The sequence below is a fragment of the Octopus sinensis genome, linkage group LG10 (assembly GCF_006345805.1).
Source record: "Octopus sinensis linkage group LG10, ASM634580v1, whole genome shotgun sequence".
NCBI lineage: Eukaryota > Metazoa > Mollusca > Cephalopoda > Octopoda > Octopodidae > Octopus > Octopus sinensis.
Window position 1 is genome coordinate 53,035,700 of NC_043006.1, and position 23,391 is coordinate 53,059,090.

Sequence of the window (23,391 nt, forward strand, 5' to 3'; positions counted from 1 at the left end):
CACGAACCTGGACAATTTCCAGAAAATTCATCTCCACCAACTTCCTGAACCTTCTTTTTCTGTTTTCAACTATTTCAGGCAATCAGTCCTCGAATGCCTCTACTACTACAAATATAAGAGCTAGACTTTCCATCAGTCTCACCACTTTTCCCTCTGCACCCACGACAAAACAACTCCAGAAAAGCCCCGAGTTCTTAAGAAATCAGAACATTCAAGGCCATAGTGATTCTTCTCGAACATGTCCCTCATTACCTATACACTTAATACTATTGCGCTACAGAGTTAAGAACGAATTAGTGATCAGTGACTGATCACCACCTTTGTGTTTTGCTTGTCCATGTACTAAACGACTGTTTCATGCACTATGTCTGTCTGATACTGCGCTTCGGCCCGAGGCCAGAAAACCGGACATACGGTTCCATAACCTCTGTTGATTAAGAAGCTAATCGTCCAGACACCAGTTTCCTTTATTTGGTGATTCTAGGGTAGAAAGAATATTCCCTTCCCTTCGTAAGGCAGAGTACGGTTAATATTTTTCTAGCCTGCTCTTCAACAAGTCCTTCGCAAAAGGTACAGAATCCTTTAAAGGCGGCGAGCTGGCAGAAACGTTAGCGCACCGGTCGAAATGCTTATCAGCATTTCGTCTGCCGTTATGTTCTGAGTTCAAATTACGCCGAGATCGATTTTGCCTTTCATCCTTTCGGGGTCGATAAATTAAGTACCAGTTACGCACTGGGGTTGATATAATCGACTTAATCCCTTTACCTATCCTTGTTTGTCCCCCTCTATGTTTAGCCCCTTGTGGGCAATAAAGAAATAAGAAGGTACAGAATCTTTAGCCATATTATCGTGTCACAAATCCTCACAATCAAATTTGTCCTTACTCAAAATTTCCTTAATACCGGGAACTCATTTTTTTCCTGACTTTATTTTCTCCGATAGGAATTTTAATGCGCAGTATATTTGTTAGTGAAAACTGCATTTATACTTGCGTGTTTTTTAATATAAATTCTTTTATTTTCTTGTAATAACTTTTGCTTCTCCCTCTTCTCCCTTTTTCTCTCTCTCTCTCTCTCTCTCTTTATTTCTCTCTCTCTCTCTCTCTCTCTCTCTCTCTCTCTCTCTCTCTCTCTCTCTCTCTCTCTCTCTCTTCCTCTTCCTCTTTCTTATCTTGGTGTATTGTTGTTTTCATCAGAATGGTTAAATTGCCAGACGGCAGAAAATAAATTTTATTTGGTGAAATTAAAATCACTTTTTTTTTCTAAAACGAAGGAACATGCCAGAAATAGGAGACACCATTAAAAATAATCCGTTCGGATTAGCATTTAATCCGATAGATTTTTTTTAATCACCAGAGCAATACGTGACACTTTCCGAAGTAAGAAATAATAATAATAATTTCTTTATTGGCCACAAGGCACAAGGGCCGCAAAGAACAGATTTAGGATAATACAAAGTGCGGGGTTACACATACAAGTGTAAACAAAACAGTAACAATTAACAAGAAAATTGTTCGCAAAATGTCCCAATAGCAGATAGTACTACCCAGGGGCAGTCAAAGAATCTATTCTATCCTGGATCTCCCTAACTGCGCGAGACACCACAAGGTGGCGTCCTTCCTCTTTCCGCACTCTCCGTCCTCATCTTTTTAAAACGAAACAATAAAAAAAATCGATGAGGGTTTAACCGAAGAGGAAATTGTCTGTCTTCAGCCCTTTCAGTTTCATCCACCAGACTTCTTTTGTCATAGTCACCAGGCTTAAATTTCCTGCTTTTCATGGAAAAAAGAAGGCAGCGTGCCGGTCTTCCTCATGGGATCGATCGAGAGCAAGAAACTTCCTAAAAGCGATAGCAGCTGTTCGACAAAACTCCGCTAGTTAGCAATACTCTGGCACTGTACGCTTTGACGCTTTGAGTGCATCTCGAACAAGCCTGGATGACGGTATTACTATTCCTGTAGGGTTTATTCCGAACCGGAAATTCACCCCCGCTGGCATTACCGGTCCATGGATTTCTGAAAATTATCCATTGGTCTTAGACCAAAAGTTCTTTATAACAGATCAACCAGTTGATTTTCGTCGACGTCCAGAGATTCCTTGAGGACATCATCGCTCTTGTTCTTCCACTGACCACATTGCCCAACTGGGAGAGGACTGTGAGCGTCTGACGATACACTAGATAACAGGCAACCTGTTTCATGCTGCGATTGATCCAGGACTGCATCTCTGTCAAAACGATGCGCTACAGAAAAGTGAGTCTGACAAATGGTGACCATATCTGCTCAGTAACAAGGAAGCACTGCAGGTGTAGTAGCCTCCGGAGGTGTCTGCGCATCATTAGCTTTACAGACATCGGATGTTGACAGCAAATAGGCCGTCTGACGAACGAAACTCATCCCCTCCAAAGAAAGTGGAGAAACAAGCGCTCCAGTCTGGTTTGCCATGAAATGGGGCAAGGCACGACGGTAGTGTTAGTAGATAACGAATGCAACGTAGGAGTTCATCATCTGCACGCAACGCTTCAGGGATAGCTTTCTCTCAGATAATAATCCGAGAGAAAGCTATCCCTGAAGCGTTGACAATAGCCACTCTGATTTTCAATTCGCCCAAGTTCTTGTCCAAGAACTCTCGAGAATTTTGCTTTAGATGAGGATTTCCACGCTCCTGAACTGTCTTGCTCTCGTCACATGATCTATATCTGTACGTATTATTTTCAGGGCTCTTTCTACCCGGGCGTCTCTCAGAGTTTTAGCATACACTGATACAGCACCTCTTTTATATAGCTACTGCCAAACTTCGGCTGGAATAGCAACTAGTACTTTCTTTTCATTTACCTTCAAAAGCTGTTTTATCTTTGTCAGATGTGATTTCTTGTTTAGGGAAAGCGAGAAGTGTCGTGTAGATTTTGATGCAATCCCAGTCAAACATTGATGCTGATTTGTTGCTAAAAACAGATATCTTGCTGGAGTCTCATTGAAGACGTCGGTGGGTATTAACGACGCCATAAATCCAACAAGAAAAATAAACAAATTAAGAGAAATAAATATAGCATCAATTGGGCACTTAAAAGCACAGTTTACCCATTCCCTCTTTGGCCGGTGAAATAGGGGTCTTTATTTAAAGTTTTCACTAAAATTTGCATTAGTAAACAAATTATTTTCCATAAAATCCAACGAAACTTTGCAAGCTGATGCAGCGAACGTCCAATACAGACAATATTAACAACAACAACAACAACAACAACAACAACAACAACAACAACAACAGCAACAACAACAACAACAATAATAATAATAATAATAATAATAATAATAATAATAATAATAATAATGGGCTACAGCAAATATTCTGCTCAATGCCACAGATTTGCTTGTCACTTTGACTTTAACCAGTTGAACATGTCCCTTAGTGGCTGACGATATGTGCATCTCTGATCACGAGCAGAAGTAGTGGGGAAGCATCATAGCCATGTGTTAAGAGGAATTCCTTTGGGGTTTGGATAATTTACCTCTGGAAACATGGGTGATTCGTTCAACATCCTTAAACAACCCTTATTCGGGGAGCGTTTGAGCGTGATGGACTACTTGACCTGAAGAAAATTCTAACCATGCCCCACCTGCGCTGTTTATCTTGATATGAGATCACCATGTCACGCACATATAGTTGCGATACATGTGCCTGGTGTACCCTTATCAGACGGGTAGTCATGAGGGTATAGTGGGCTTAGTATATTTTACCCCAGTGTCACTTTGATGGCACCCACTGCTCTCTCACTCAATAATAATAATAATAATAATAATTATAATAATAAAATTATTATTATTATATAATCCTTTCTACTATAGGCACAAAGCTCGAAATTTGAGGGTGGGGGATCACATCGACCCCAGTACTTAACTGGTTCTTAATTTATCGACCTTGATAGGATGAAAGAAAAAGTCGACCTCGGCGGAATTTGACCTCAGAACCTAGGGACAGGCGAAATGCCGCTAAACATTTTGCCCGGCGCGCAAACGATTCTGCCAGCTCACCGACTTAATAATAATAATAATAATAATAATAATAATAATAATAATAATAATAATAATGATGATGATGATGATGATGATGATGATGATGATGATGATGATGATGATGATGATGATAATAATAATAATAATAATAATAATAATAATAATAATAATAATAATAATAATAACAACAATAATTGCCTCCTTGGCACGACCAGAATAATCAGGAAAGTATTAGATAGCTGAAAAGAACAGATAGCATTGTACCGTAGGTTGCAGGTAGCAAGCCCGATACGCATGCAAGTCCAGGAGCTCAAACAAAACCCGTGATAAAAAGAAATAAGAATTAAATTTGTTTGCAAAGGTATAGTTACTTACATCGATCCTAATACGGAACTAACACTTTATTTTAACGACCCACGAAAAGTGAAAAGCAAAGTTAATATCGTTGGGGATTTGACCTCAAAATGCGAAAAGAATGAACAAATAGCTAGCACAAAGTATTTTACTGAAGCTCTAACAATCCTGGCAACATGTATTAGAATGGCAGTTTATTATTTTTACAATCCCACTGCCTTCAGAATAATATTTCAAATATTAGAAATTATATTTGAACTGGGTAAAAATTTTGATTTTCTTTCCTTTTTTTACAGTTAGAAATTTTCAAATTTACAAAACTGAAATGTTTTTATGAAACATAAAGGAAATTGAAAAACAAAAACAATTTAATATCTAACTCTAACTGTCCTTGTGTATGCAGGTTTCTTTTTTTTTTATCATAGAATTCGAGCTGTGTCTGCGGTTTGAGAACTTCCTTCCCCTTCCAGTCATAGAAGCCCCACAATGGCATTGCCCGTCCTCATCTAGCTATTGCACTGAAATAAAATAAATAAAGAATAAAATAAGAAAACTAATAAAATAAGTTGATGTCTTTAGTCATGAATTAGATTCTTATATTTTAAATACAATTATATGATAAAAACGGTGCAGCAATATTTCTCCCGTGAAACTGAGTTGGTTGATTCTGTGTTTTATAATCGGTAGTCCTACTACAGTCTCAAATCTCTACTGCAGGATGTATAGCATGCTGATTGCAGCTGTTGAAGTTAAGAATAAGTTATTGTTTAATTCTAGATTAACCCTGATCTAACAGATCCATAATAAAGATGTTCCGGCCGTAGCCATCCCGTATTTTATTCAGACGTATTGTGTCTAGGACTATTTTTCTCAATATGTCCGTCCTTTTTTAAGACGAGAGTTGACGAGACTTGGATACTGTGTCTAGCAGAATGTGACTATGTTTATGGCTTGTGTTGCAATAGGTTTTGTACTTAGAAGTAATCAGTGGCAGGAGATCAAGACTTGAACGTTTCTTCTGCATTAATAAAGGAACTCTCCAGTTAATTCTATCTGCAACAAGCATTGCAAATTTCACAAATTTAGAACTGATAATAATAGAGGGCACGTGCACTTCCTGAATATCCTGGTGATTATGACTTTTATAGTGTACCCCGATTTTGCAAACATATGATCAGATTTGCTCCCACAGAGACCATTCTGTGTTGTATTCTCCGTTTTTACTATAAGACAGCAGGACATAATTTGTGAGAGTTTCGACTACTATCAATAATAGGTGGAACATCTTCATAGGAGCAACGATTCTTAATCGATGCACCACATAATTAATACAATTATATTTAAAATGTGTGAAAAATACGCTAAAAGACAGACCTAGTTCTCATGTTTCCTATAGTTAACGACGCTTCGTTCGTTGAATAATAAAGTGCTTAACAATCTCCTATGCTTTAAATTATTTATTGCTAACTACATATAAATAGCTTTTACAATTTTTTTTTCACGTAAAGCAAAAAAAGCACCAAGATATTTATATTTACTCTAAAGAAGGCGGCGAGCTGGCAGAAACGTTAGCACGCCGGGCGAAGTGCGTAGCTGTATTTCGTTTGCCGTTACGTTCTGAGTTCAAATTCCGCCGAGGTCGACTTTGCCTTTCATCCTTTCGGGGTCGATAAATTTCAGTAACCGTTGGAGAACCGATTATAGCAGTGACTCGATCAATTCCTTACGATATCTGAAGAAGGAATTTTTATATTCCGAAATATTATTATATCAGACTATGAATCATTAAATTATAACAGTTATTATAGTCAAGGCACGTTATATTTCACAAACATTATAAGGATCAACATCATCACTATCACTACCAGTATCACCACCAAAACACCTTATTATCACTTCTGTTACTATCAACATCACTACAGCTATCACCCCCAACAATTTTCCCATAATCACCATGGCTACCATGGCCACTTCGACAACCACGACCAACGCACCACCGCCACCAACAACACTACACCTCCACCGCCAACACCAAAGTACATGCCAACATTTCTACTGTCATCAACATCACTAGTATTATCATCACCACTACCACCACCGACACGGCCGCTACCGATATCATCAACTGTAATTTGTATTGTTAGCATCAGTCCTATCCTGACCGTCAGCAGAAAGCGATTAACATTAACAAGAAAAACAAGAACAACCCTCACAACACCATCACCGCCGCCGCCGCCGCCACCCCGGCTACTTTCACCTTGTAATTTCTATTGTTATCAACATCACTAATATTATCATTATAATCACAACCGCTAATACTACCAAAGCACCTAATACTGGTCACCGACATTACCGAATTACTATCACTGCCATCATCATCAACAATAACAATCGATTTATCACGAAGCAGCCCAGTGAGAAAGTATTTACATGGTTGCTTGATCTGGAAGAAATAACAACCAAATCTCCTTCAAATCGCAACCTAGCGTCTCAAAATAAAGAAACGGAGCGATGTAATCCTGCATAGACCATACCTGAAAAAATACGAAACGGCTATTGTTTGAATGCTTTTGATCACAGGTCTAGCATTGGCTAGACCTGTGATCAAAATCATTCAAACACTACTCGGGGTTAAACAACTACAATGACCTACGGAGCGACTATTCTCGCCTTTCAAAGTTCCTTTTGTTGGTCACCGTGTCCCTTCGTTGACCTCAGTCCACCCTTACGCGGTCATCAATCAGGTCAGATGACACACGTTCTGTTGATCATTAAACCTCAACGAAGTTGGTCCCTTTGGTATGCTAGTAATTAATGGCGGCGAGCTGGCAGAAACGTTAGCACGCCGGGCGAAATGCTTAGCGGTATTTCGTCTGCGTTACGTTGTGAGTTCAAATTCCGCCGAGGTCGACTTTGCCTTTCATCCTTTCGGGGTCGATAAATTAAGTACCAGTTACGCACTGGGGTCGATGTAATCGACTTAATACCTATGTCTGTCCTTGTTTGTCCCCTCTGTGTTTAGCCCCTTGTGGGTAATAAAGAAATAGGTATGCTAGTAATTAATAACAGCCACTTTTCCCCACTTCACTCACACCCATCAACTTAAGGAACACAAAGATCAGTGTAATCTTAAGTAGATTTAAAGGTGGGATGGTCATGGCTGGAATGTCGTTAATAATAAGCGTTCTCATCCAGGGTTGATGCGAGATTGAAGGTGATAAAGAAAAGAAAGGAAGAATAGGGGAGGAGGAGGAGACGAAGACGGTGACAACAGCAACAACACTACCCTTACGATCCTTTCCGTCGTCACTCGTCTTTCTAGATATAACACCTGTATCTCACTCAAACCACATCCTAATGTCTTAAGAAAGGAAAGACAGGATCTATTCTGTTTGGCTGCCACTTTTCAATTTCTTCACTTTTTGTTCCATTTGATTTCATATTTGGTTTATTCGTGTAGTTTTGGGAAGTAACTATTGACATGAAATTCATTTTCGCCATAAATCAATCAATAGAGAGTTAATAGCTTTTAAAGTTTGCAAATTTTGGGTAATTTTAGCCAAATGAAAGCCATAGGTGCCTGTTTCCATAGTAACAAGCCAAGCTTTTACCAAGTTGCTTACCACAAGTTCTTTTTGTTGCTTATTAAAGGCTTAAACACATTTGGTATGAGGTGATCATAAGATGTGCTAAAAATAACAGCTAAATAGGCCTTAAATCATGCGCGAACTTTTTACTTTTTGGTTTTTACATAATCGTATGAATTCCCGTGTGTAGAATACAAATTCGCAAAAATTTTCTGAAAATTCCAAAAACTAAAAGCATTTTTTTTTTCTTGGTTAAAATAGTAGGGTGTGATTGGAGAGAAATTTAACTGTTATTTCCTGCATGTCGAGTAACCACGAATCTTTTCTTTTGTCTCGTGATCGAACTTGTCAAAGCATTTGGTGAAAGCAAGAGAAATTTCTGAAGCAGGTAACATACCTTTTACAACTCGATTGAATTGTTGAAAGTGTGCTCGGCAATTCCTTCCAAAGTGGTTGGAATTTTGGATGTTGTTAAAACACTTGTGTTTGTCTAACTTATCCATCCTTCTTCCGGATTATTAAAAAGTGACATGTGACACAGACCTGTAATTATTTGTTTTAAGCCCTCGCTGCCATTTTTTTTTTAGTTAATACTCTTTTGCTCTTTTACTTGTTTCAGTCATTTGACTGCGGCCATGCTGGAGCACTGCCTTTAGTCGAGCAAATCGACCCCAGGACTTATTCTTTGTAAGCCTAGTACTTATTCTATCGGTCTCTCTTGCCGAACCGCTAAGTTACGGGGAGGTAAACACACCAGCATCGTTTGTCAAGCGGTGTGGGGGGGGGGCAAACACAGACACACAAACATATACATACGCATGCATATAAATATATATATATATATATATATATATATATATACATACATATATATGTCAGGCTTCTTTCAGTTTCCGTCTACCAAATCCACTCAGAAGGCTTTATTCGGCCCGTGGCTATAGTAGAAGACACCACTTGCCCAAGGTGAACCCGGAACTATGTGGTTGGTAAGCAAGTTACTTACCACACAGCCACTCCTGCGCCTATACTTTTTTTTTCCAGAAAAAAAAAATTCTAGTGGATTGGCAGAATGGATAGGGCGTCAGACAAATGACATAAGGTGTTCGTTTCGGCCTTCTACTTTATTCCAGATCTTACCGACATCCCACCGAAATCAATAACGTATCAGACAAGTATTGGAATCGATGAAATCGGCTAAACCACTTCCTACGTAATTTCTGACTTTGTGACTATATTAAAAAGAATTATTACCTTTTGCATTTGATCTTAACTCATACCGACGTCATATTTACTTTCATCCCTCTAAAATAAAGTACCAGTCAAGTACTGTAGATAATATAGTCGACTGCTCCCTTTTCTAAATTTCAGGTCTTGTACTTCTATTAGAAGCAAGTATTGCTTCTTCCAATATTTTTGATAAATAGCTCTGATTTAACATTTTCAAAGGGCTAAGATGGTTTTGCTAGTTTTAAGAGTAGATCTGGATTGCCATTCAGTTGACATCAAGACAGCTTAATGAATCAGTTATACCTTGTTTTGTTAAGATTTATATATACATTAGGCTGTTATTTGAATGTTATATCATTTATCAGTCCTTTGGCTGTGAGAGGAGGTCAGTATTGCTCTTTAAGTAAATAGCAAGGTGAAGGATCGTCTGTGTGAAGCCAACTTGACACTGAACTGCACCGGCTTTCAGTTTCAAGACTTGAAAGTCACAGGGTTAGCAGAAAGAAAACTTTGAATTTTACGTTATCTGTTACCGTTGAGAGGTTTACCTTTTTTTGTTTTCTTTTTCTCTTTATAGGAGCTTGCTAGTGCTGCTTCAGTAATTTATTTTAATACTCTTCTCATCTTTATTACGTTGTATTTTAGTAATATTCGAGTGTTGCCTGAAGCGGAATATACGCAACGAACATGCACACATGCGCACAGATACACACACATGCATACACACACCACATACAGAATGCATTAATTATTTCATTCATTTGGCGATACACTTTTGTAAAGTGCAAAGCTAAAGGAACGAAATACCAAGGTGCTATCACAAAATATACGAAGAAAAAGATGCACAAAGCTCACTAATGAAATAATTCAAGAAATTTATTTTGCCTACAAGCAACTTATTGCCTCAATTTTCATTTCCCATGCAAGGTCTGGCTATAGTTGACGACTATTCACGTGAAGAAATCTTTAAAAATTTTGATGAATAAATATGTTTGTGTGAGTGCGTGTGTGTGTGTGTGTGTGTGTGTGTGTGTGTGTGTGTGTGTGTGTGTGTGTGTGTGTGTGTGTGTGTGTGTGTGTGTGTGTGTGTGTGTGTGCGTGAGAGTACATTGTTTTACGTCATGTACTAACGTGCGCATACACACATATATATTTAAAGAACTTACTTGGAAAAGGATGCGTGGCGTTCGATCATATAATAATATAAATAATATTTAAATATATGTATATATACATACATATATGTACATACCTACATACATATGTATATATACATGTATATATGGGCACAGGACATTAAAAAAACCTTGAACACAATGAGAAACGAAAACATAAAAACAAAAACATAGAAATTTCAATCACCACATTGTCTTCCGCGCCTTTTGCCACATCCGCAAAATTCATTTTCCTTGTTTCCAATTCATTTCCTTGACTGTTCTCAGCAGCTCTTCCTCCGGAGTAGACAACGCAGACCCACTAAAGTCTGAGTAGAATAAATTCTTCTTTCCAGCCATCGCTAACTCTCCTCAAACGACGAGAGAAAGCATAAGCACACCGCTTCAAAGCAGCACGCGCCGTTCGAACCACGTGTAGCGGAGGAGGGAATCAAACCCACATCTGCAGCAGCCAAGAGCCGGTTAGGGATGAGAAATGCTCTCGAACACAAATACATGTACTTTTTCCAGTGACAAAAAGTCGCTGAGCTCGAAAAAGGAGAAACAAACAATAATAAATCTCTGAGCGAGATGTAAACAGTAGCAACACGACACCGTGAAATATATTTGCCACCTAAATGTGGCTGACCCATATGGGACGATGCTACTGTAGTTTATAGTCCCAGAAAGACATCTCCTTTCACAATGTCTGTGCCCTATCAGTATTTGCGAAGGGAAATCATCGGGATTGTCACACGCTGATGACGGGTTACTACCCAGAGGTCTGGGTCCGTGTGTATCACGTCAGGCTAGAAATGGGAACGATGATTTCCTTTCGCAAATATTAATCGGGTACAGACAGTGTGTCGTTAGCCAACTGGAGGAGATGTCTTCCTGTGGCTATAAACTACAGTAGCATCGTCCCACATGGGTCAACCACATTTAGGTGGCACATATACTTCACGAAGTCGTGTTGATACTGTTTACATCTCGCTCAGAGATTTATTATTCTTTTCTACTTTTCTACTCTAGGCACAAGGCCCGAATTGTGTGGGCCCGTCGATTAGATCAACCCCAGTAGGCAACTGATACTTAATTTATCGACCCCGAAAGGATGAAAGGCAAAGTCGACCTCGGCGGAACATGAAGATGGACAAAATGCCGCTAAACATTTCGCCAGGTATGCCAACGTTCCTGCCATATATATATATATATATAAATTCAGATCTCGTGTAAAGTGAAGCTGTTGGTATATGTGGGGTAAAATTTTATAGGTTAGTTATGTTTTAAAGTTAACAAGTAGAGAACCTCGCTTGTGGTAGTAGAATGATAGATCACTTTTCCTGTTAAAAGATATAACTAGCTGTTGCAATATCTGCAATTTCTCAAGGCGGCGAGCTGGCAGAAACGTTAACACGCCGGGCGAAATGCGTAGCCGTATTTCGTCTGCCGTTACGTTCTGAGTTCAAATTCCGCCGAGGTCGACTTTGCCTTTCATCCTTTCGGGGTCGATAAATTAAGTACCAGTTTCGCACTGGGGTCGATATAATCAACTTAATCCGTTTGTCTGTCCTTGTTTGTCCCCTCTGTGTTTAGTAATAAAGAAATAAGAAACGTTAGCACGTCGGGCGAAAGTGCTTAGCGCTATTTCGTCTGTCTTTATGTACTTGAGTTCAAATTCCGCCGAGGTCGACTTTGCTTTTCATCCTTTCGGGGTCGATCTAATTAACTGGTCCCCTTGCCCCACAAAAAAAAATTCAGGCCTTGTACCTAGAGTAGAAAAGAATATCTGCAATTTCTCGCGGAGACAGAGTCGACAACTTTGCTGGGTGGTGTTTTCAAGTTCATTGTGCAACTATAACTAACTTGTGTGTGTGTGTGTGTTTAAGTGGATGGGTGAGTGGAGTTGTATGTAATGATGCAAACATATTTGCGGTTTTGTTATTTTAAGCTCTGATACTAATTTTGGAAAAATAAACTTTCATTAATTATGTTCATGTATTATATCATGCTGAGGAAAAAGTTTCAGTGTTTTCTTTTATGCAAACGACTCTGCTTTCTGTTTACTATTGTTTATTTTGGGCTATGAAATTAAAAAATGGAATGAAAACGATACAAGAGTGCAAAATTCAACATAGTAAGTCAGTTGAGCCCTCATCATTGAACATACATATCATTACTTCCGAATATTTCCTAATGGAGACAAAATCTTTGAAGGAACGTCTCAGCCGACCTTTCTGCTATTTTCCACAACGAAATAGGAGTCAATGTTGAAGTGGACTCAAAGTAAAATAACATAGATTACTAAAGACCTAAGCGATAACAATATTGTAGTTCTATATTTGCACGACAATTGCTAAATCAAAAGGCTCGAAAAATGTGCCGCCGCGCGAGCTGGCCGAAAATAAAAAGAAACGCTCGCAACTACAAATTCTCTTCTGCGCGCTAAGTAAATAAAAACGACCAATTTATCGATTATCTTGCGATATTGCATCAAAAACGGATTCTACATAACAAACGGCGGTTTTCGACGCAGTAGCTGGACCGAGATGAAACAAGAAAACATTCTCCTAAACCAAAGCTACATCATAAGAATGTCATAACCATTGTAATCTTCTACAGCTGAGAAGTATTGACAGGAGATCGACAAAATAATTTTAATAGTTGCGACATTTACATCCAGCATCACTCAGCTGGAAAAGACTAAATATTCTCTAAAACAACGCCCGGTCACATGCCTAGCAAAATAACTCTACAGAAATCGAACGAGCTAGACCACGAAGCTCTGCCGCATCCAGTTTACCCCACAAGCATCTCGATAACTTTTTGCAAAAGAAGTTTTCAACAGTGAAGCAGAAGCGGCTCAAAATGTCTTGCAAGAATTCATCAGTTACAGAACACCTGAACTTTATACTCCTAGAATAAATAGGGTTTTTTTTGGGGGGGGGGCGCAAAAAAACCTAAACTCTAATAGCTGTTCTTTTAATAAGATTTATTCTCAGATGCGGTATATTGCTTTAAAATAGTTGGCGAAAAACCACGATTATTTTTACATGAACTCCATAAGCACACACACACACACACACACACACACACACACACACACACCACACACACACACACACACACACACACACACCCACGTATACACACACAGTGCACATAAGGATTTGCTTATTTGTATTAGCAATTTAACTCACTTCGCATCACTTAAAGTTTCACAGAAATAAGAAGTACATTCCTGAACGTTCTAATGTATCTTCTGACTTTCACAGTCTTCGTGTGAAGCTGAGTGTCATTTGATTATGAATTATGTCCGTTGTCATGGACTGGTTCAGATCACGTCGCAGAATTGTAGCTATCGACCATTTATAATACTCTGCTTAGTAATACTGGCTGATGAGAGATCAGTTGCTGGTAACCGGTGTACGGTATAGAGGAGTATTCTCCCTTGTTCTGAATAGAGTCCAGTATTTTAAAATAGGCTTATGGAAGTTTATGGAAGGTTTAAAACGGTTTAAGTAAAGGTTTATGAAATGTATGAACTGCTTATTTTTCAATTAGTCCCTTTGTTGACAGCAGAAATACAGTTCAGATTTCGTGTAAACGGAAGTATGAGTTGTTGGTGTATGTGGAGTTAGAAACTTACAGGTTATTTTTAATAGCTGATGGTTTAAATTTGGCAAGTAGAGAACCCGACTTGTTGCAGGAGAATGACAGATAACTTTGTTAAGGTATACCGCAAACTGTTGCAATATGTGCAATTTCTCACCGAAACAGATACAACAGTTGTGTTGGTAGGTGATGCTACATTAAGCATACTAGTTCATTTTGTAATTATAGCTAATTTGAAGGGTGAGAAAATGTTTTCTTTATCCCAACGGGAGTTGGAAGCTTGAGTAAAAGGGAGAATGAGAACTATATAATAATATTTATTTATTTTATTTATTTTATTTTATCTAGTGTCGCGATGGGAACTAGGATGGGCCCCAATTTCGCCAATCTCTTTCTTGGCTACATTGAGGCCCAAGTGTTCTCCCAGTTCTCGGGGCCGACCCCCGAACTATACGGTCGCTATATCGACGACTGCGTAGGTGCCACCTCCCTTTCCCGTGAACTTCTCTGCCAATTCATCTCTTTCCTTTCCAGCTTTCACCCCTCTCTTCAATTCACCTCCACCAGATGGTGGAGGTGAATTGAAGAGAGGGGTGACATCTCTCTCCGCATCGATCACCCTCCAACTCTCTCACCACCACCGCCTTCTTTAAACCTACGGATTCCCACCTCTATCTCAACTTCTCTTCCTCCCACCCCTTCCACACCAAACGAGCCATCCCCTACTCCCAGTTCCTCCGCCTCCGACGTTTGTGCAGCCGCGACCAGGATTTCGAGACCCAATCTCAATACCTGGCCCGCATGTTCAGACTCCGAGGTTACCCACCCATACTCCTCTCTGATGCCCTCACCCGCGCCCGTCGCATCGACCGCACTACCGCCCTGTCTCCTTCCCGCCGCCCACCCCCAACCGCACCCCCTTCCCCCTGTTGTCACTATACCCCCCAACCTCCGCCGCTGAGCGCTCCCTCCTCAGTAAGGGTCTCCGCTTCACGCCACTCACGCGCCACTGTGATGAGTTCGAGACTCGGGCGGACGTCAACCTGTTCCTGCGCCGCCTCAAACTTTGCGCATACTACCACGCGTCCCCGCAGCGTCACAATAATCAGGATTGCCTTTTGGAGCTGGGGCGTCGTCCATCCATCTGGACGCCGCCCCCAGGCCTTTTCAGTAGCCTAGATTCGTTTGTACATGACTTCAACTTTGAACCAAGACCCCGCCGAGCCAACCTCACTCGGGCCGAATCCATTGCCCTTCGCCACCTCCGCCGTCGTGATGACATTGTCATCAAACCGGCGGACAAAGGCGGGGCAGTGGTAGTGTGGCGCGCGGACCTATACAGGGAGGAAGCGCTCAACCAGCTTCAAAATCCCCTCTTCTATCGCCTCCTCCCCTCCGGTCCCACCTCCTCCTACCAACAGCAAATGTCCTCCACCATCCGCGACCTCATCTCCTCCTCCGCTCTCCCCCTCACCGCCACCAACCTCATCGTCTGCACACCCCGCACCTCCACCATCTACTTCCTTCCCAAGATCCATAAACCCTCTAACCCTGGCCGTCCCATAGTCTCTGCCTGTAATTGCCCCACTGAACTCATCTCCCTATACCTCGACCGCATCCTGTCCCCCTTAGTCGCAGCCCTCCCATCCCACATACACGACACCAACCACGCCCTCCGTCTCTTCAATTCCTTTTCCTTCCCTTCCAGCCCCTCACACCTCCTCTTCACTTTAGATGTAAAATCCCTGTACACAGTGATTCCCCACAATGACGGTCTCCTAGCCCTCAAACACTTCCTCGACCGTCGTCCCGACCCCACCCCCAGCACCCCCACCCTTCTCCGTTTGGCTGAGCTCGTCCTCACCCTCAATTGCTTCACGTTCGCCGGGGAAACGTACCAACAGTTGTCCGGGGTCGCGATGGGAACTAGGATGGGCCCCAATTTCGCCAATCTCTTTCTTGGCTACATTGAGGCCCAAGTGTTCTCCCAGTTCTCTGGGCCGACCCCCGAACTATACGGTCGCTATATCGACGACTGCGTAGGTGCCACCTCCCTTTCCCGTGAACTTCTCTGCCAATTCATCTCTTTCCTTTCCAACTTTCACCCCTCTCTTCAATTCACCTCCACCAGATGGTCCAGGTGAATTGAAACTTCCTTGACATCTCTCTCCGCATCGATCACCCCTCCAACTCTCTCACCACCACCGCCTTCTTTAAACCTACGGATTCCCACCTCTATCTCAACTTCTCTTCCTCCCACCCCTTCCACACCAAACGAGCCATCCCCTACTCCCAGTTCCTCCGCCTCCGACGTTTGTGCAGCCGTGACCAGGATTTCGAGACCCAATCTCAATACCTGGCCCGCATGTTCAGACTCCGAGGTTACCCACCCATACTCCTCTCTGATGCCCTCACCCGCGCCCGTCGCATCGACCGCACTACCGCCCTGTCTCCTTCCCGCCGCCCACCCCCAACCGCACCCCTTCCCCCTCCTTTTCCACCCCTCTACCCTACCCCTTCGTCGCAAGATACTACGTGCCTTCCGTCGCCTCCAGCTTGATCCCACCACCCGCCCCATTTTCCCTAACCCACCCCTGTCCTCTTTCAAACGAGCCCGCAATCTGCGTGACCTCCTGGTCCACAGCACCCTCTCTCCTTCCCCCTCAGCCCCACACGGATCATTCTCTTGCTCTAGATCCCGCTGCAACACTTGCCCCTTCATCACCAACACCACCGCTGTCACCGGCTCCAACCAGAATACTGTACGCATTAGGCACTCTTTTACGTGCACCTCGTCTGGCCTTATTTACTGCATTAAATGCAACCTATGCGGGATGCTGTATGTAGGACAGACGGGACGCCGGTTGTCCGACCGTTTCACTGAACACTTGAGGGATGTTCGCCTACACTCTTTTTCTCCCGTCGCACGCCACTTCCGCTCGGCCGGCCATTCCCTAGATGACATCTCAGTGTTTGGTCTCGCCCCCCACAATGGTCGCCCACTTTCCAGGCTCCACTTGGAGCAACGCTACATCTTCACCCTACAAACTACCACCCCACACGGACTTAACACAGCCCCCTCCTCTTGAGATACACCACCCACACACACCCACCCACCTACCTCCCACACGCCTGTTCACACACACACATACGTAGACCCATCTACGTACATACATTCACACATTTAATCACACACACTTATAGACATACATGCACACACTAACATACAAACCAACACGCACATACACACACACATACCTACATACACACACACATACATACTTACACACACACACACACACAGACATACATACACACATACATACACACATACATACGCACATACATACACACACACTCACACACACACACCGCACGTACATACTTCACACACACACACATGCACACATACATGTAGGCACACACATACATACATACCCACACATGCACACCCTTACACTGAATGCACACACACATACACCTTTTTGCATCCAGGCAGCCCCCGTCTTTTTGCTTTCCGGTTTGGCTGATGGATCTCGGTTCCCGCGTAGTGGGGCGTTCGAGGGCCTTTGCGCTCGCGCGCCTTGGCGCGCGCTGGGGGCTTGGTCGTCCCCTTGGGCTTGCGTTGTACTGCTTGCGCGTTGTGTGCGTGAGCGCGCTTCGTGTGTGTGGGCTTGCTTCGGATGTGCGCGTGCGTATGTATGCATACATACCCACACACTCGCATGCATCCCTACCCACATACATACACGCACACCTACTCACACACGCACATACACACACACACACACATACCCGCACACACACACACATACATACATACACACACATACCTACTTCAGACATACACACACAGACATACACCCATACACTCACACTCACACGCATACACACACACACATACACACGCACACGTACACATACACACACACACACACACACCTACATACATACATTACACTTGTACACACACACACTTACATTCATACACACACACACCGACACAGCCATACGCTCACTCAGACACACACACCTACCTACACACAAACACACACAGACACACACCCATACATACATACATCTACACACACACGCCTACACACATACATACACACATACATAAACACACACACATACACATACACACACATACGCACACACACATATACTTATACACATGCACACACACACAAATACATACATACACCCATACACATACACACACACATACCTACATACTCCTATACGCACATACATACACACAGACATACACACATACACACTCACACAAACATACACACACACATACTTACACACACACTCACCTGCACGCGCACACACATGCATGACAAACACCCATACACTCACACTCACATACGCACACACCAACATAAACACGCACACGCACACACACACCTACACTCCCACACACATACACACGCACCTACATACACACACGCACGCATACACACGCATACACACATACATACACACGTACACCACCTACATACACATGCATACACACACACACACACAACAAACATGCACGGACACACCCAGACATACATACATACACCTATATACACACGCCCACACACCTACATACACACACATATACACACGCCCACACACTACATACACAACATACACACACAATACACGGACACACCCATACATACTTACATACATACACCTATACACACACGCCTACACACCTACATCACACACATGCATACACACACACATGTACGCACATACACACACATATGCGCACATAATATACCCACACACATGCACACACACACATACGCAAGCATGCATACATGCACACGCGCACACCTACACGCATACACACACACACACGCACGTACACATACATACATACACACACACATACATACACCCATACACATACATGCATCCTACACACACATACATACACACTCACACATACATACACACACTCACTCACACACCTGTATGTACGCGCACACACATGCACATACACACACTTCCACACACCCACACGTACATACATACACACTCATACACATACACACACACACACACACGGACATACATCTATGCACACACATATATACACACATACTCACATACATTTCATCGGACACACTGACACCCAGACATACACACAGACACACTCACACATCCACACACATACACACTTACGCGCATACTCGCAGGCGCGCGCACACACGCGCTTGCGCCGGTTCGCGCACGCATACGCGCCGCATGCACCTCGCTCTTGGACCCGACGAGGCCTCCCGCTCGTTCTTGGGACCGTCGCTTGTCGTTGGGTTTTCCCACGCCCGTCTCCGCGGGACCACCCTTCCATCTTCCCCTCAGCTGGAGTCCTTTTTCCTTAACCCCCCCCCCTTTTTTGTTACACACACGCGCACACATATACACACATTGCTTAAATATATACATTACTCTTACACACATTCAATCTACTCGCCATTAATACTACCACGACACTGGACACACACACACATACTACTCAACACACGCTGGCACGCTACATACGCCCCACCCCTTCCCCTCCCTCCCTTCCTCCTTCCTTCTTTTCTTACTACTGACCAGTGCCTGCTATGCCTACCACTGCCTCGCCCTACCTCACACGCCTACACACAGACGCACACACTAACACGTACATATATTTTTGTTTTTTATCTCGCCTCACACACACACATACACACACGCACACGCACACACTCACACATACACACACATCTGTTGCGTTACCAACCTTGTCTCCACTCTTTTGCCTTTAAAAACCTACTTTGCTCTTGTTATCGTAAACTTCCGCCTTTCACCATGTGTAACTCGTAAACACCAGTCGTTTTTTTTTTCTCTATCCCTGTTGCCCGCTTTGGGATCTTTCTTTCCTCTCTCTTCCTTCTTTATGTTTCCGACGAAGAGCTCCGCTCGAAACGTCATACCCTCCTGTCCATTCCTGAGCGCCTATTAATAATAATACTGTAATTGTTCCATTGTTGTTGTTTTTTTTGTTTTCCCGTTTGGGAATTATATATATATATATATATATTATATATATATATATATATACTGTACAACAAAAAGAATGAAATAATTGCCACGTTACCTCGTGGGTCACCTATGTGCACATATGCTTGTGTGTGACTAATGTGAATATGTTTATATCTATGCATGATGCACACGCGTACGTGACCTTGTGTATGTATATGTGTGACCGTGTATGTATTTGTATGTATTTGTGTATGCATCTGAGTGCATGTGTGTGTGTGCGTGTGTTTTCTGTGCGAATGCAGGTGCGTTATAGATATATATATATATATATATATATAGATATATAGTATATATATATATATATATTATATATTATCTGTAAGTTATGCATGTATGTATGTATGTATGTATGTATGTATGTATGTATGTATGTATGTATGTATGTATGTATGTATGTATGTATGTATGCATTAGTGCATTTATACGGTACTTACAAATGAGTATAGCTGTACAGTGTAAAGTACTTAAACAGCAAGCCAGCTAATTAACAAATAATTAAATTAATTCACACGTATATTTATTTAATTAATTGAAACCATCAACCTACGTACAATTTCGTGTTTTCCTGAGTGTGTGTGTGTGTGTGTGTGTGTGTGTGTGTGTGTGTGTGTGTGTGTGCTTGATTAAGTGTGAATGAATGCGTGTTTATACGGATGGATGTTTGCGTACATGTTCGGGCATGTATGTGTATGCCTTTGTGTAAGTGCTATCTTGTGTACCTGAGTGTATTTGTGTGTGTGTGTGTGTGTGAGTGTATTTGTGTAAGTGTGCGTGTGTGCGTGTGTATGTGTGTGGGTGGGCGTCGTTTAGCAGACCTTTCGTTCATTCATCTTGAAATAAGTGAATGCGTATATATATATATATATATATATATATATATATGTGTGGGTGTTTGTGAATGTGTGTATGTACGTGCCTGCGTATTATATAAATGCTGCCTTTGTGAGTACACTGTACTCTTCTGCGTATGTTGACCTATATGTGTATGTATATATATGTGTCCCTGTGCGTATGTGTGTACATACATATGCCTACATATGTATGTATATATGTGTGCGTGTATGTATGTATGTATGTATGTATGTATGTATGTACGTGTGCATGTATATCCATCTTTCACTGAGCGTCAATCTAATATATTCACTGTACACGTCTGACTTTTTCTGCTTCATTTTTTTTATACTTCCCATATACATGTGTGTGTGTGGTGTGTGTGTGTGTGTGTGTATGTACACACACACGCACACACATACATACGTACTTACATACATACATATATATATATATATTATATATTCATATATAATATATGTGTACATATATATATATATATTTATATGTATATTTATATATATATATTCATTATATATATATATATATATATATTATATATATATATTTTATGGTGTGTCGGGGGGGGGGGTGCAGTTTTAAAATAGGATAAAATTTTTATAAGAAATTATAAGTAGTTAGGTGTGAAAAACCTCACAAGGGACAATTTTAATAATTTATTGCCTTTAAATATATTTATTTATATTAAGGGCATTACTATACATAAATGCCTCACGCTAGGAGGGACTCTTAAAGTCAAAACTACCATAATATATATATATATATATATATATATAGTGCAGTTATACGGTACTTACAAATGAGTATAGCTATACAGTGTAAAGCACTTATATATATATAAGGGGTGATGACCCTTATATATATATAAGGGTCATAAACAGTGCTTATGACCCTTCACTGGTCTCCGTGGTGATGGGAAGTACGTATACTTAATCGGTTTGGCACCCAGTTTGACACAACTCATGATAGATATGATAGGATATGGACTCACAACGCAAAGAACCGTGACGAATATTGTGAGGCATCCGACCTGAGGTTCTTGCAGTTCCTCCAGTTTACCGATAGGATGAAAGGTAATGTTGAGCTTGTGAGAAATTGAACTCCGAGTGCCGTGAGTTGAAACAAATAGCACGCAGGACTCTATCCGACGCTCTAACCTGCATTACTACTTCATCTTGTTCTCTAATTCGACCGGAAAGGGTTAGTCGTTTAGGTGAACCTTGATCTGGAGGGATGAAACACAAAGTTGCACTTGTTAGGATTTGAACTCAGAATGTATAGATTCGAAACACAAGCAGCGCAAGACAATTTTTCTGACACCGGGCGAGTCCGTCGGTTCGCCGTTCTCGTGTATGTGTGTGCGTGTGTGTGTGTGTGTGTGTGTGTGTGTGTGTGTGTGTGTGTGTGTGTGTGTGTGTGTGTGTGAGTGTGTGTGTGTGCGTGTGTGTACATGTAGGTATGTATATAAGGGGAGAAAGAGAGACGAAGACAATCACAGAGAAAGAGAGAATGTGATCTGTTTATCCATATTTCTATATATGATTTTTGTATGCATGTATACGTATATATATGTGAGTATAGATAGATAGATAGATACATAGATACATACATACATACATACATACATACATACATACATACATACATACATACATGTACACATACACATGCGATTTTCTCTCCCATTCTATCACACACACTCACACACTCACACACATGCTATCTCACACTTTCTTTCTCTCTTTCATTCCCTCTCTCATTCCCTCTCTCTATCTTCCTCCCTCTCAGTCTCTCTCTCTCTCTCTTTCTCACTCTCTTCCTCGTTTTCCTTCTTTTCGTTCTCTCACTCAACTTCATACTAAACACACTAGCAATGTAGTGATCTCAAAAGTTTCGTGTTAAATATTGCGCACTTTAGTGCTCCCAAAATCCGGATAAACACCTTTATCCTGTGTTGTTTACTACTGTTGTTTATACCAGGTAAATATCATTATTTCATTGAATATTTCTTTCTAAAATTTTATGCTTTGGTCTTTCTTTTATTTTTGTAAACTCAAAATACAAACTCACACCCAACAACACATAAACACATTCATTCACCACTTCAATCACAAACATACCCAGAGACACACATACGCACCCACGTACGCACGCAAACACACACACGTACGCACGCACCACACACCACACACACACACATATATATACACGCACAAACACACACAATGTGTTATATAAAATGTTTTGTATCGATATGGGTGTGGGCTTTTGTGCATACATTTATATATGTGTATATCATATCAATATGTGTGTGTGTGTGTATGTATTCATATATATGAGGGTATGTTGGTATAAATATATTGATGTGTGTGAGTGTATGTATTTATGTATGAACTTACAAAACAATACAGGTGTGTATGTGATATATATATATATAATACATATACACAACATACATTTGTTGTGTATGTGTATATATATATATATATATACATATATAATATATATAATATATATA

General features: G+C 41.3%; 1 protein-coding gene across 1 annotated transcript in view; it reads left to right on the top strand.

The window, feature by feature from the left end:
- Nucleotides 1-22,753: 22,753 nt before the first annotated feature.
- The window catches only part of LOC115216330 (hydroxysteroid 11-beta-dehydrogenase 1-like protein), a 187,044-nt gene continuing 186,406 nt past the window's right edge, over nt 22,754-23,391 (top strand). The window contains exon 1 of the mRNA XM_036506682.1: nt 22,754-22,853. The gene's annotated coding sequence lies outside the window, so the exon portion shown is untranslated. The remainder of the gene's footprint in view (nt 22,854-23,391) is intronic.